General features: G+C 43.8%; 1 long non-coding RNA gene and 1 pseudogene across 1 annotated transcript; one reads left to right on the top strand and one right to left on the bottom strand.

Annotated features, from left to right (window-relative positions):
- Positions 1-575: 575 nt before the first annotated feature.
- LOC143439380 (uncharacterized) lies at positions 576-11283 on the top strand. Its single transcript, XR_013107649.1, has 3 exons — positions 576-923; positions 4268-4351; positions 10315-11283. It is a non-coding gene; the product is annotated as an uncharacterized LOC143439380 (long non-coding RNA).
- On the bottom strand, positions 8532-10093 carry LOC143438723 (protein regulator of cytokinesis 1 pseudogene; annotated as a pseudogene).
- Positions 11284-15319: the final 4036 nt, after the last annotated feature.

Raw genomic sequence — 15319 nt, 5'->3', positions numbered from 1 at the left:
AAAATGGGAAGGAAACAATTTCTTGCACCTCGTTTCCCTTCGAAAGCTAAAGCCCGAATCAGGTTCACGGAAAGTGTGGTAAAGTCCAGGAGGAAAAGATGCTGAAAGTGATCAACCGCCAAGTGCAGGCGAGCAGCAGCTCCTGATGACTCTCAGCCTACAGTAGAGACATTCCAGAAGCATCCACTGCGCCCTAGAGACAGCCTCCTGCCCCGCCCCTCGCACCGTCCCCGGCCCCGCCCCTGACAACCGCCCCAGGCCTCGGACCAGCCTGAGCTACCAGGCCGGCGGCCCTCACCGCCCCCGGGCCAGCTCGACCCTCCCCACCCCGGCTCGGCCTCCTCAGTCAACCCCGCCGCTCCTCTCCCCGTCACACGGCCAGGTGAGGGAGGAGGTGGAGGGGTTTCCGCCGCCATCTTGTCCCCTCAGTTGCCGGGCAACTGCTGCCGTCCGGGCCGAGGCGACGTGCGCCCCTAGTGGACACTCACCCGAGCGCCTTAGCGTCCTTTGGGGCGGCTCCCAGGGGTCGCGGCCGGAAAGGGGCGGGGTGGGGCGGGGCGACCGCGGATTACCCGGCGGGCTGAGGGCCGGCGCACCGCGTGACGTCAGCTACGCCTAGCCACGCCCCCTAGGCAGTCCTGGGCCATTGGCACAGGCGCAGCTGGAGTCTCTCAAGCTGAGAGTCAAGAGTTCGCTCTGGGCTGAAGAAAGTCGGCTCCTCCAGCGCTGTTCTCTTGGACTGACGGTCCACCTCGGCTTTGACCGCACGGCTCCCTTTTTCGGATTCAGCCTTCTTCCGGCCTGTCTTATCACCACAGGCCAACAGACTAAGGACCTAGCGGATCCGCTCAAGAAATGTGTGTGTGACAATCTTTCACAAAAGCACCGGGGACTTAGCCAAGCGGAGTTTAGTCTCCTAACAGGTGGGTTAAGCTTCTTCAAAGACAGCAATAAGCACAAGAGGTGCCGATATTTAACTCACAGTTCTGAACTAAATGATAAAAATTCTGTGACCATCACGGTACAATACCAAGGGAGTATTCCCTGCTGCTTTTCGTGCAGATGACTCTGGGATTCTAACTTGGCTCGCTCTTCTTGCAACACCAGGTGGGAAACTGATAGGTCATTGAACTCTACCTCAGTCTGAGGAATGTAAGCGCTTTGGAAGCAGGTGCACCCTGTTTTAGAGGCTCCTTCTAAAGGAGGAGGTCCTCCCTCCTCTTGGTTTCTTAGAAAACCCATTCGTTCAGTTGTTTGACAACAGTTCTGAAGGACCTGCCACCTTAGCTCTACTAGCTTGCTGAGAGTAAATAAATGAACAAAATAGATCCTCCCCGGAAAAAAAAATCCTGGGGGGAAACACAAATCATGAACATCATAAGTTATATGATAAGCACTATTGGTAACAAAGTGAATGGGAGCAGGAAGAATGTAGTGCAACAGAAATGGGGCCAGGGTCTTGTTTCTCTGGTTACTTATCTTCTCTTATCCCATGAGCACTTAAACAACTTCAGCCTCTTTCAACTTAGAATGTCCCACCCAGCAGCCCTCACTGCAACATGTTTTCGTTCCCCTCCATAGTCTGCCCTTTGCACTTTGCAATTTACAAGAACTCTCCACTACTTCAGTTCCTCTTCAGGTCTGGACTTACTGCAGTTTGGTTTCTGCCCATTCTTAATGTCACTAGGGATTTCATTACTGCAAATACACACAACCTGCTGTAGTTTGAATTTTTAATGTTCCCCAAAGGCCCAAGTATTGAATGGTTTATCTCTGTGGCAGTGTTACCAGAAACCGAGGCCATGGAATACCAACAAACCAGCCAACAACTCTCCCGAAAACCAAATAGAAAAGATAATGATTTGTTTTTAACAAAATCTCAAACATTAGATTTTACGAATAAAGATTCTTGAGCCAGATGCTGGGGTGAAAGCCTGCTAGTTCAGAGAGGCAGAGAAGGCACCCAGCTGACTTTCCTCCACAGCTGACATCCTAGAAGGCAATTATTCTCCATGCTGTCTCATGCATCCTTCAACTTGATGTCCCTCCCTTCTACTTCCTGTGCATCTCTCTGCCCTCCTGACTTCCTCTTGCTCTCCATGGTCTTTTCATATGTTCACCCCCTGTAACTGGTTGATTGCTCCACCTCCTGACTAAGGTTGACTTCACTGAATCCTGATGACAACACACAGAAAGCTCTTGGGTTAAAGGTGTGAGCTAGGGCTGAGCTGCACCACAGCTGGAAACAACTTTCTCCAGTAAATAACACAACCTTAGGGGTCACAGTGTGATCAAATATCCAGCAACAATGATTATATCTGTGCCTTGTTCAGCCATAATTAGAAAGTCTTCCTCATGAAGCAGATAGGACCAAATTAGATGCAACAGCCAAACAGAGCACTCACACACACACACACAGAGAGAGAGAGAGAGAGAGAGAGAGACCTTGAAACACATACCTTTGAACAAGATGTCTCAATTAAGTCAGTGCACTCAGAGCTCAGGGAAACCCAAGGAAGCAGAGGCAGGAGTGGGGGAAACAGAAAGAAAATGGAGGACACCAAGAGAACAAGATCCTCTGAAACAACTGAGCAAAGCGCATATCCAGAGACTGAGGCCTCAAGCCCACAAAGGTGTGCAGCAGGTCCTCTGCATATGTACTACAGCTTTCAGTTTAGTGCTTTCATGGGACTCCGGAAAGTATGAAGAATGGGTTTCTCTTCTTGTCCCTTCTCTTGGGGACACTTTTATTTTCCTGTTGCCTTAGGTTGTCCAGCTTCAGTATAATGGTTTTTGTTTTCTTACTATATTTTCTTTTGTTATGTTTTGTAATTATCTCTTAGAAGCCTCTTCTGTAATGAGAGACAGAAAGAGAATGGATCTGGACAGAAGACAGGGTGGGGAGGAACTGGGAGGAGGAGAAGGAAGGAAAATGAATGTTGCGCGCACCTCTTTTGTGTCCCCTTTGCCCGCGAAAAAGGACACGGAGGCAGTAATCGGGTATCACTACAGACGAGGCTTTACTTCTTGTAACAGCAGAAGCGGAAAAAGCCCCAAGCCCGGGAAAGGCACTGCTATATGTACCCTAGAGTGGCGTGTTCACTTCTGATGGGCTGTTCACTCATCACCTCATATTACGCCCCGGGATGGGCTCTTTTGCCTTTTTGCACCTGTGCAGTCCATTGTTTACTAGTGGGAGGACAGGATGCCCACGCCATCTTGGAATGGCGAATATATCACCGATGACAGCGACTTCCTACAAATGAATTCAGGTTATATTGTATGAGAAAAGAATCTATGTTTAATAAAAGGGGGAGAAAAGATAAAAGCACAGAGAGACATTCAGTGAATAAATCTATCTCAAGAACTCAAGCATGGCATCAGCCTTGTCTTCTAAAGCACTGACACAAGGCCTGATTGATCATTACTGCAAGATTGCTCAGGTGGTGTCTCAGGGTCACCATTGCTGTGATGAAACCTGTGACCAAAAGCAACTTGGGGAGGAAAGGGTTCATTCTGCTCACACTTTCAGGCAACAACAGTCCATCACAGAGGGAAGTCAAGGGAGGAACTCAAGCAGGGCAGGAACCTGAGGGCAGGAACAGGTACAGAAGCCACAAAGGAACACTGCTTACTGGCTTGCTCCTCATAGCTTGCTCAGCTGCTTTCTTATATAACTCAGGACCGTGAGCCCAGAGGGGGCACTGCCCACAATAGGCTAGGCCTTTCTCATCAATCATTAATTATAGACATGACCCACAGCCCTTCTAGAGGCAGTTTCCCAGCAAAAGTTCCCTCCACTGAGATGATTCTAGCTTCTGTCAAGCTGACATAAACTAGCCAACACAGCTAAGGATTTGTCCATAAGAAAGTCACTGTCTGAGCACTGGTTGTGATGCTTGTCACAAGTTGCTTATGCATCAGACCTACTGTTGTGGAATGTGAGGTGATTTCAGGAGAAAATTACACACAGCAAAGGACATAGTTGCAAAACGGAACTGGAGATGCCAAGCTATTTACTATATTTAAGCAAGAAGTGCAGCTGCAGCAAGCAGCATCCTCCTGCAGCCTCAGAGAGCCAGGCTGCTTGAAATCTGATTAGATGGTTAGCCGCATGGCAGCATCTTCACTATGTGTGTCATGCAGTATGCAGGGTGCACTTCTGAAGCTTATTCCTCCCACAGAGTGGTAGCTCTACATGGTGTTTGTGCCAGAGTTGGTGCCCAGTGGTTGTTGACAGTCTTGTAAATAGGTATTCTTTTATCAGGACTTGGAGTTCCCCAGACTGGGGTGAGAGAAGAACCATGAGGAGAGGGAGAAGAAGGTGGAGAAGGGAGGAAGCTGCCATGGGGTACGTAAACCATGAAAACATAATCATGGGGGTAGACAATTGGAGTTAAGAGCTGCCAGGATGGAACATGGCAAGTTATAACTTGGCATTATAGGTGGGGAAATAGATTCTAATAGCATAAAGGGTAGATCTATGCCCAGCTTTATTTGCTGATTAAGGCTTATTATAAATATAAAGGTTGTGTTTCTTTTATCCAGGAACTGAATGGCCAAAGGCAGTGTAGAAGCCCTGGATTGAGATGAAATATTTCCACAGTAGCATGGTGGTTCACAACCATGTGCTACTCCAAGTCTGGGGCATTGTATGCCCTCTTCTCACCTCCACTGGTACTATGCAACATGTGGTGCACCCACATACATGCAGGAAAAGCACACTAAAAGTTAATGGGTTGATTTTAAGAATTCCAACATTATTGAATTTGCACAGTACCGTCTTGAGTACAACAGGCCTTTTTGGCTGTAAACACAGTCTTTGTTTGAGGTGTACAGTTGTTTTCATGATGTTGCGCACATCTGAGACCCAGTCTTTTCAATATGGCAGAAACTGGAATGCAGTCACAACAAAAACAGGTTAGCTGAATCACATAAAAGGAAGGCTGACCACTGCTCTGTGCTGAAACATTTGATCTCATTACTGATTTGCAAGTACACTTGTCTGATACCCAAAGTCACTCCTGGAAGATCAAGGACATCAGTGAACACTTAAAGCCCATGTGACATGGTCAGTGTAGATACGATCTCAATCCATGTGGATGAGAGGAGATGGACAGAAGAGCATTTGACTGAGTGTGCAGGATGGCCAGCATCCAAATGATGTTCAGAGCCATGAAATTTGGGCAATTCCTCACTTCTCTGTTCTTGAAACCACATGACACTATAACTTCCTAAGGACTCCCATTAAGCCTAACGAGTCTGAAGGAGTAAATGAATGTCAAGCCCTAAATGTATATCACTAGCACTGAAAAAGGAGCTCTATGTGTTTGCGAAAGGCCAGAACAATCAGCAAGAGACCACAGTTAGATTCAGAGACAGTGTATGTATGATGCCACACTGATGTTTTACAGTTTGTGCACAACATATACTATTGCCAAAAGGAAAGGGTGTTATTAAGGGACCATCTCTACTTCCTACTTTGTCTGAGGGCACTGTAATAGGTACCTTATTAGTATGGACCAAGTTATCTGACAGAAAAAAAAGAAAACCAAAACAAGGATACATGTTTCAGTTTTCCAGCCCCAATTTGAATGACCTTCAAAAAATGGGCATTTCCTTTTGAAGCAGTGATTTCAAACAGAATTCTAAATTTTAGACTAGAACAAGGAAGTAGGCTTCAGACATGAAAATGACTTTGGGCTAGGTCAGGGAAGTAGGCTCAGATACTTTGGTCATCCTGATAAGCCTTTAGAAACAATGATCATGTGAGTGTTCATGTAACTGGGTTTAATGCCTTGCTTTTTCCTTTACTATTTGTGTTTAGTGTATTGCTTGTTCCTGGACTATTTGCATCTATTGTATTTCTAGACCCTCAACCTAGAACTGACCTTATTACATGCATGTAAATCAAAATGGTATAAAAGCATAAAGGAAGAGGGGGCATAGGATAGGGGGTTCTAGGGAGGGGAAATAGGGAAAGGGGATGACATCTGTACTGTCAATAAATAAAATATCCAATAAAAAAGAAAGTACAAAAATGAAAAAAAGAAAGAAAGAGAGAAGGAAAGAAAGAAAGGAAGAGAAACACAGGAGAGTCATAACAAGGGGCTAGGAGATGAACCTCACCAAGGGGATGGGAGACAGACCAGCCAGGAAAATGCAGGAGGGTGGGATGCTGAAATGTAGGTGCAAGGGGAAAGTGGCCCTGGGGGACCCAGAAGGGTCCAGGGCAGCAAAGATAAAATATAGATTTATTAAAGTATTAATTCAGAGATATCTGAGGTGAGAGTGTGTTAGCCATGTGGAGGTTCAGGAGTGGCTGAGCCATCGAGCTAGCTTAGGGCATATTAAAATATAATCCTCTGTGTGTGTGTGTGTGTGTGTGCGTGTGCGTGTGCATGTGTGTGTGTGCGTGCGTGTGTGTCTTTTATTTGTGAATTCACAGCTCTTGGGCAGGTGCAGAGGAAGCACACACACCTGCCAGGAGCATAGAATAGACTTTAACAATAAATGGCTGCAGTTATTTTATGTTCGATATTCTTTTCCTAATAATGCCACTACCAAATTACATATTTTTGCCTCATCTGTTGCTATTACTGTGAGCTTCTTTGTTTAAATTTCTGAATTCACCTAAGAATTGTTCTACCACTGAATTTAAAGGCTGAGCTACTGATTTCTGAGGAAATAATAGAAAAAGGCATTTCCTGAGATCATTTTCCCGACAGGGTAAAGGTCTTTGGCATGAATATAATTATTATATTGTTGAATCTAATATTTCAAATAACCTTCAACATGTAAAATTAACTGTTGATCCTACCCACAAAGGCCATCCGGTCATGCATACATTTGTATAAAGGCTGTCCAACCCCAGACATTCATGTGATCTGCTATTGAAAACAAGCTATAAAAATAAATGTAACTGAAATTGTAGGGCATATGTTTATAAACCTGAAAAGGTCCACTTCCCAATATTTCCTATTACAGGACACAGGGCCCTTGATATAAATATCTTGCATGTGTCTAGAAAAATAACAGACTTCATCGCAGGGGCTTATCAAAATTCTACCATTAAAAAACAATTCCATAACTTAAGGTGTTAATATAGATGTACCCCAATAAGACTAGCAATTGTTGTATAGGGGCAATAATTGAATAGGTACAAGGGACAAAACACAATTCTCTACCTATGCATACACTGAGGGTTAAAGGCCTGCTGCTTTAAAAGTAAAGTTTTATGAATATATATTCACATTTCCCCATATAAGTACTCTAGTATTTTATATACATATATTCATGAGAAATATGTGAGTTCAAAATACAACCATTTTAGAAAGTGCACTCACATGTCAGGATCTCAATGTGAAGGAGAAAATACAAGAAGAAATAGGACATATGTTAATGAATTCCTGTCCATCTCATTGAAGGGGAGCCATTGAAGACTATAAGGATCAGCTCAGCCCTGAGCCGTGCTGAAACAGTGAGAATGAAGCAAAGAATGTTCCTTCATGATGCACCTGACTCAGGAGACGAGATGAAGAGGGAAGGCACAGGTGTAGCTCATAACAAAGTGACTGTCCTGCAGAGCCTGCTGCACACTGTGCATTAGACCTTTGCAGGGTGTGGTGGTAAGAGTCAGCAGTGGAACGGTCACTTGCCAAGAGCAAGGCCCTAGTAAAGCCCACACTAGTGTTTCTTTTGACTCACTGAGGCAGAAGACTGAGCATGCCAACATCAAAACCCGGATCCAGAACCACTCCTCAGGACATCAAGGGCACACTGATTGTGTTAGGCCTCTCCCGTAAGTGACAGGGCAGAGAATTCTCTTGCTGGAATGGAGACTTTCTGTTCTTTCTTCATCTACAATGATTCTGTAGCATCACCATCTGTGGACCTAGAGGATGTCATGATCCTATGTGTCATTGTCATTATGTCTCATGCAATATTTATTTCCACCAAGAATTGTATTTGAGAGCAAGAGAAACAAGTTCATGCCTTTGGAATTGTCTAGTCTTCCCACACGATATCATCTGAGACAAATTACCTAGTAGACTGGTGAAATGGTTGATGGGAGCTGTAACTAGAACATCACTAGAAAGGTGAAGCTCCACAAGACCAAGTGCTGACCTACAAGATGAAGTAGCTGTCTTGAACTGGTGACCAACAGGTGGCACTGTTTCCCATACAGTACAAACAACACTCAGCCCCTGGAAACTCAAATGCCTGATCACCCACTAGGGAAACTCACTTCAGGTTGGCCTTGAATTGTAGCAGTCTGGGTGCAGTGTCACATGGATCTCTGTGAGTTGGGCTAGCCTTGTCACTACAGAGAAAGACCAGCCACAGCTACATAGATAGTGAGACTGTCTAAAACCAAAACAACATCTGAATGGTCTCTCTCCACTATCCTTAGACTCCCGTGGTTTAGAGGCCTTTGCCCCTGGCTTATTCTAAATTCTTACCTGAAGAAAGGGTCTGTATACGTCAGTCTAAGCACAGAAAGCCACAGGTGGCTAGCTGGACAAGGATTCTCAGGACTGGATGATGGTTGGATTGAGGATTCGAAAAGTAGCATCTGATCTGGAAGGTTTTGAAAGTTCTCGTGAAAACTCAGACTAGGTGCTGGCAACAGACTTAATGCTGCACTTGTGCTGGAATGGGGTCTAGCCAGAGTACCCACCACTCAGGAGGCTGCCATTGAGGTCCAAGATCTTCTTGTTGGCCCTAAGCCAGCAGCTCGAGGTGCTTTCTTTACAGAACACAGAGGAATGACTGCTGACTTGCTGCCAGAAGGGAGTAGTCGAGACACTGATCCACCAAAGACAGGCCAGCTGCTCCTATTGGGTGTAGCACCAGACATGGTAGTGGTGGTCAACTTGTGTACTTCAGCAGACTTGCTGGGAGTCTGTCCTGGTCTTTTTGCTAGGTATCTGGGGAGCACCACCATACAGCATCTTGGTCTTTATCTCTTGTTCTTTAGTTGCCTCTCCTCTTTGGCTCGCTGTTTGTTCAACCGATGTAATTCCCACTGTTCTGTAACATACTCCATGAATTTCTTCCCGTTCACTGCAAATGCTGTTGAGTGCTCCTGTTCCCGTTGTTCAGCCCTTGCTTTCAACTCCTCTTCCAGGTTAGAAAGTGTTTTCTGGAACTTTGCTCGTTCCTTTTCTTCTGTTAAAAGATTTCCTCCTTGGTGTGTTAACCGTCTTGGATCTGAAGCTTTTCTCTCAAACTCTAGGAAAAGTTTCCAGCTCTTTTCCCACTTCTGGACACCTTCGAACAGTTCCTTGTGAACATCATAGTAGTTTTGTAACCGTTTAATCTCACCGTCATGGAGATGGAGCAGGTTTTCTGTGTAGTCCTCAGAATAGTAAGGGGCAAAGCCTGCCTCTGTTCCTGGCTATAAAAACACTGGTCCCAGAACTGAACCAACTCCACCCGAATTGTCTCAATCGCTTGCTTTATGTCCTGCATTTTCAGTTCTTCTGACCAGTCCAAGTCTAATTTCAACACATTCCTGATTTTGGTTTTTGACCCAGTCATAATTGCAGCCACAGGTTCTCTCTCTTCTTTAGGTGTGTGTAACCTATCCCAGAGCTCTCGGGTTTGAGCACCGAGCCCCTCACATTCGGCTTCATTTTGTGACTGTTTCATTTCCATCTGCTTTAGCAAATTCTGTAATGTTGCAATATTCTCCAGTGATAAACAAAAGGCACTTTCATGTTCACACACCACATCTCTCTCAAAGCTTGTATCCCGAGTTAGCTCTAATTCTTCCATACACAATATGATTTGTCTCTTAATGTTGACAACTTGTTCATGCCTCGATTCCTTTGTTTCCCTCAGTGTTGCCACATGCTCTCAGAATAGGTTCAGCTCTTCTAAGGTGGGGACACAGGTGCTGTCCACATCACAGGGAGGCATACAAAGAATTTCACAGAGTTCTTGATCTTTTCCTCCAAGCCCGTGCAGCCCCTTAAATATTTGCCCTGCTCCTATCAACGACTGCCACGAAGTCACTGGAGATTGGCCATTCTCAATGACGCAAGGTGGGGTGATCGGGCTCCCAACCTCCGAGCGCATACAACTCCATACACGGAGTTGTTTTTCTCTCAAGCAATGCCTAGTCATTCAGGCTAGCTATATGCCAAGCGCCATCTTATAATGGCAGCGGTGGAACTGCTTCCCACACACTTGTACCTCACTGCACAGGGTACTCAGCTCCTCTGACAGATGGATATGCTTCTTTACAACCTTGGTTCTTTGTAGTCTCTGCTCCTCTGGAATCCCAATTAATCCCCTTATTTCCCAAAGGTGAACTAGAGCTTCCTGGAGGCACACAACAGACTCCTCAGCAAGCACCTCACTTCTCCTCATGGTGGACGCTCCAAGCCGGCCAGAATTGAGACCTTCCACTTCCCACACACAGGACGGAGAAAGGTAACCACCGGCAACACCTTTCACCTTCACTCTGTCTCCACTCATGAGCCTTTGGACCCCTTGGAATTCAAACCAAGCCAGAGGCGGCTCCGCCTGACAATTGGTTACTGTGTCCACTACTCTCTAGTTGACTCCTAATCTAATGGTACTCCCGGGCCTGTCTGGTTCTTTGAGCTGTATAGAACCCCTTATGTGGCAGCCTCAACTCGCAAAGAAGGATGTGAGCCAGCATTTATTTAATGGTGGAAATAGTCAGAATAGATTGCCAGAGGTGGTGATAATAGCCACTAAAATAGGAGCTGTGTGAGAGTGTGGTCCAATCTGCCCTGGGTTTTATAATTTCATAACACTATAGTGCTGTACGAGATAACACAACAGAGTAGAAGTGTGATTGATCTGAATTAATATTTACACCAAATGCAAACTACATGCCAATTTCAAAGACTTGGTATAAAAAAATAAAACACCAAAATTGTTTTCATATTGATTACCTATTGAAGATATTGATGGTGTTTTAGAAATATTAAGTTAAATCAACTCTATAAATAAAGTTAATTTTACCTGTTCCCTTTTTTTAATGTGTTCATGTATGGTGTGTGCCTGTGTGCATGTGTTCATGCATGTGTGTGTGCGCGCGCGTGCGAGTGTGTGTCTGTGTGTTCGTGTGTCTGTGTGTGCATGTGTCTGTGTGCGTGTGCGCACGAGTGTGTGTCTGTATGTGCTTGTGTGTGCATGTGTCTGTGTGTGTGTACGCATGTGTGTGTTTGTGTGTATGTGTGTCTGTGTGTGTGTGCTAGAGACTCATATCAGCCATCTTCAACTGCTCTCCACCTAATTTTTTGAGAGAGGCTCTCTCAGGAAACCTAAAGCTTGCATATTTGACTAGGCTGTCTGGCCAGCAGGTCTCACGGGTCCTCTTGTCTCTGCCTCCCCAGAGTTGGGATTACAGGTCCACGTGACCACACCCAGCTTTTCCATGTGAGTGATACTCTGTGTTTTACTTGGGTGTTAGGGATCAAACTCAGTGTCTTACTGACTCAGCCATCCAACCATTTTTAATGTGGCTCCTAGAAAAAATAAACTCGCACATAGAGTTCATATTATAGTCTCATTGGATAGCGTTGTTTTAGAAGTCAAAAGAACCTTTAAAGATATTAAGAACTGAAAACAACCAAGACAGGAAGAATGGTAGTTGACTGAATAATGATCTCCAAAGGTATCCAGGTTCTAGAACCGACAGATGTTACAATGTAAGACAGTGGAAATTTACTGTTATCCACATAAGCCTTAACTGTGACTCAAGCAGAAAACAAAGGGAGTTTGATACAGAAAAAAAAAAAAGGCTTTTTTACTCAATCAATGGTGAGGGCTGAAGTAAGAAACAATGTTGCACTACATGAAATGCTGAGGAATTGTTCTTAGTCACACAAGGCCTACGAAAAATGAAACTCTGGAAGCTGGAAACCACAAGAGACAGATTCTTCCATAAAGCTTCCAAAGGGGATACAGCCTTGCCAAATTGCTAATTCTGGCTCTGGGAAATTGATTCAAACTTCTCGAATCTGGTACTATAAAAACAAAGATCTGGGAGTGAGGCTTAAGAGCCAGAGACTTAAGCCTAGTGTGTGTTTGCTACACACACACACACACACACACAATGCTGCTCAAGCTACTAACCTTTTAATTTCTTATTGCAGCCAGAAGAAAACAATAAAGGAAATATGTGTGTGTGTGTGTGTATGTATGTATATACACACACATATATACACACACATATATATACATGTATATATATATGCACAGCTATACATGTGTTCATGTGTATAAGATATATATTTAACTTACATTGCCCTGACTGTTTTTATAGCATCATGAAGGTTAAGTTAGATAGAACAAATAAGCTTCAGGCACATATAATGTGTGCATGTACTAGATTTAAAGAATCTGAATCAATTTCACTGGGTCAGAATCAATGAGTCAGCAAAGCTGTATTCCCTCTGAAAGCTTTAAGGAAAAATGTGTGTGTGTGTGTGTGTGTGTGTATACACACACATATCACACATGTATATAGACATATGTACACACACACATCACACATGTATATAGACATATGTACACACACACACACTCACACACTGTATGTGCCTGCAGTTTACTTGTGCTTCACAATGCTATAAAATAGAGTCAGGACAACATAAGATGCATACATAGGCTGCTTCTATTTGGTAGGTAATTTGGAGGCAAGGAGGACAAGATATAGAGAGCTTAAGAGACTTGGTTCAAATGTTGCATTTAATAAAAGGCAAAAGATGGACCTAGGACTAAGAGACTACAAACCCAGGGCTGTTTTCATTATGATACACCAGTCTTTCCTGGATTGGGCTGCCATTTTCTTCCAAATACGTCATAGGTCATATAGGTCATCAGAGCCTATGTTTTACTTCCCACCTTATGAACTGCCTGCATGTGTCCTAACAAAGCGTCCAAAGCAGATTCCATTTTTTGACATTGATTGGTCTGGTTAACATAATATTGGATGTCCACATGATTTGAGTTCCTTTGTACTGGGACAAGATCAAATTTCTCCACCACATGTGAACAAACTACACTGATACTAGTTCCTGATAAGTAGGAATGATTTCTCTAAATTAACAGCTTCATATCACATGCTAGTGGCCATTTTCATTTGCTTTAGTAAGGATGGTCCATGGAACACAGGCTCTGCAATCAGGTCTAGCCTTGATTAAATTTGTAGCTGTCCACTGTCATCCACTATGATACACTGTTTTTTAATTGTGAGATTTAGTTTGTATACCACAGTAGTCACTCTTTTTATATTTATTTAATTATTTTTGTCTTGGAGGGAGCATGCGCCTGTCACAGTACACCTGCGGAGGTCAGAGTTCAACTTGCAGGAGTCAATTCTCTCCTTCTACCATGTGGGTCCCAGGGATCCAACTCAGGTCTTCAGACTTGGTGGCAAAGTGTAGTTAACCCACTGAACAACGTTTCATTTATCTTTACTATTTTTAAACTTATCTTTATTCCGCATGTATAGGTGTCTGGCCTCAATGTCTGTAAGCTTACCTGTGCCTGTGGAAGCCAGAAGAGGGCATTGAATCCCCTAAAACTGGAGTTACGGACAACTGGACTTGTAAGCCTCTATGTGGGTGCCGGGAATGGAACCCAGGTTCTCTGCAAGAGCAGCAAGACCTCCTAAACACTGAGCCATCTCTCCATGCCTATTCTTTACCATTTTAAAATTAATTGTTAATTTAATTTTCTTGTTGTGCTTAAAGATACATAACAGAATTTTAACTGTCATATGTGCACAGTTTGGTGACAGTAAGCACATGTTCATTGCTGTGTGACTTACTATTGTTGTCAGTTTCTAAAACCTCATTATTCCAAACAGAAGTGTGGTGGTGCCAGTTAAACAGGAACTACCCTCTCCCTCCCCTTTCCCACTTATGGTGCTTTGAATATACTTGGCCCAGGGCACTATTTGGAGGTGTGTCCTTGTGGCAGTAGGTGTGTCCTTGTTGGAATAGGTGTGGCCTTTTTGGAGGAAATGTGTCACTGTGGGAATGGGCAATGAAACCCTCCTCCTGACTACCTGGAAGCCAGTCTTCTACTAGCCTTTAGATGAAGATGTAGAATTCTCAGCTCCTCCAGCCCCATGCCTGTCTGGATACTGCCATGCTCCTGTCTTGATAATAATGGACTGAACCTCTGAACCTGTAAGCCAGCCCCAATTACCTGTTGTCCTTGTGAGAGTTGCCTTGGTCATGGTGTCTCTTCACAGCAATGGAAACCCTAAGACACCACTTTTACTTTACTTTCCATCTCTATGAATTTGTTTTTTCCAAATACTTCATGTAGGTGAAACCACACAATGTCTTTTTGGTGCCTGGCCTATATCAGTTAGTATAATCTCTTCATGGTTCCTCCGTGCTACAGCAAATATCAGAATTGTATTCCCTTTTAAGGACACATAATATTTGTGTGTATGTATGTACCAGTTTGTTTGCTCATCCATCTGCTGGTAAACACTTGAGTTGCTTTTATCTCTACCTTTTGGCTACTGTAACGTGTGCCTTGATAAACATTGGTATGAAAATATAGTATTTGGCCTTTACTTTCAAGTTTTTTATGGATGTGCTAAATATTAAACTTGCTGGGTCATATGAAACCTGTGGGGTTTGAGGAATCACCAAAGTTTTCCACTCTCACACTGGATATACAACTTGACATCCCACTAGCAAGACAAGAAATTCCAGCTTACATATTTACCCATGGTTGTATTCTCTGCTTCTTGTGAGTCGTCTTACTGAGTACGTACTGATATCTTGTACTTTGTGCTGCATTTCTCCTGTTATTTACAGTGATTTTGAGCATCTTTTTGTGCCCATTGGCCATTTTGTTCTCGGTAACTATTCCTATACCAACCCCACATTGTCTTGATCCCTGTGAGTCCACTGGACTTTAGATGGAGTTGGAATTGTAAATCAAGAGAATCATTCTGACAACCACTGCGTTGTCTTGTAATTTTGGAGGTGACATTAATTTTTGCTCTCCTTTTGTCAGCATCCTAAGACTTCTGTTTGCTATAATTCACTTGATATTTTGTTCTTTGTAGAAAGCTCTGAGTCAACTTCTCATTGTTTTAGAACTGTGTAGAACAGTAGGAGTTTCTTAATGTATCCCTGGGAATTACTCTATCAAGGAATGCATGATTTGTGGACTTGGGAGAGTTGTTGGTTTTATTTTTCTTTGTTTTTACTCTGAGGTCAGTGTTCTTGTGTGTGTGTGTGTGTGTGTGTGTGTGTTTACATATAGAAGTGCAAACACCTTTATTACCCGAGCTAGGAAGGACAGC

Source organism: Arvicanthis niloticus, chromosome 26 (genome assembly GCF_011762505.2).
Source record: "Arvicanthis niloticus isolate mArvNil1 chromosome 26, mArvNil1.pat.X, whole genome shotgun sequence".
NCBI lineage: Eukaryota > Metazoa > Chordata > Mammalia > Rodentia > Muridae > Arvicanthis > Arvicanthis niloticus.
The sequence above is the reverse complement of the archived record's forward strand: the minus strand, read 5'-3'. Positions and strand labels throughout refer to the sequence as shown.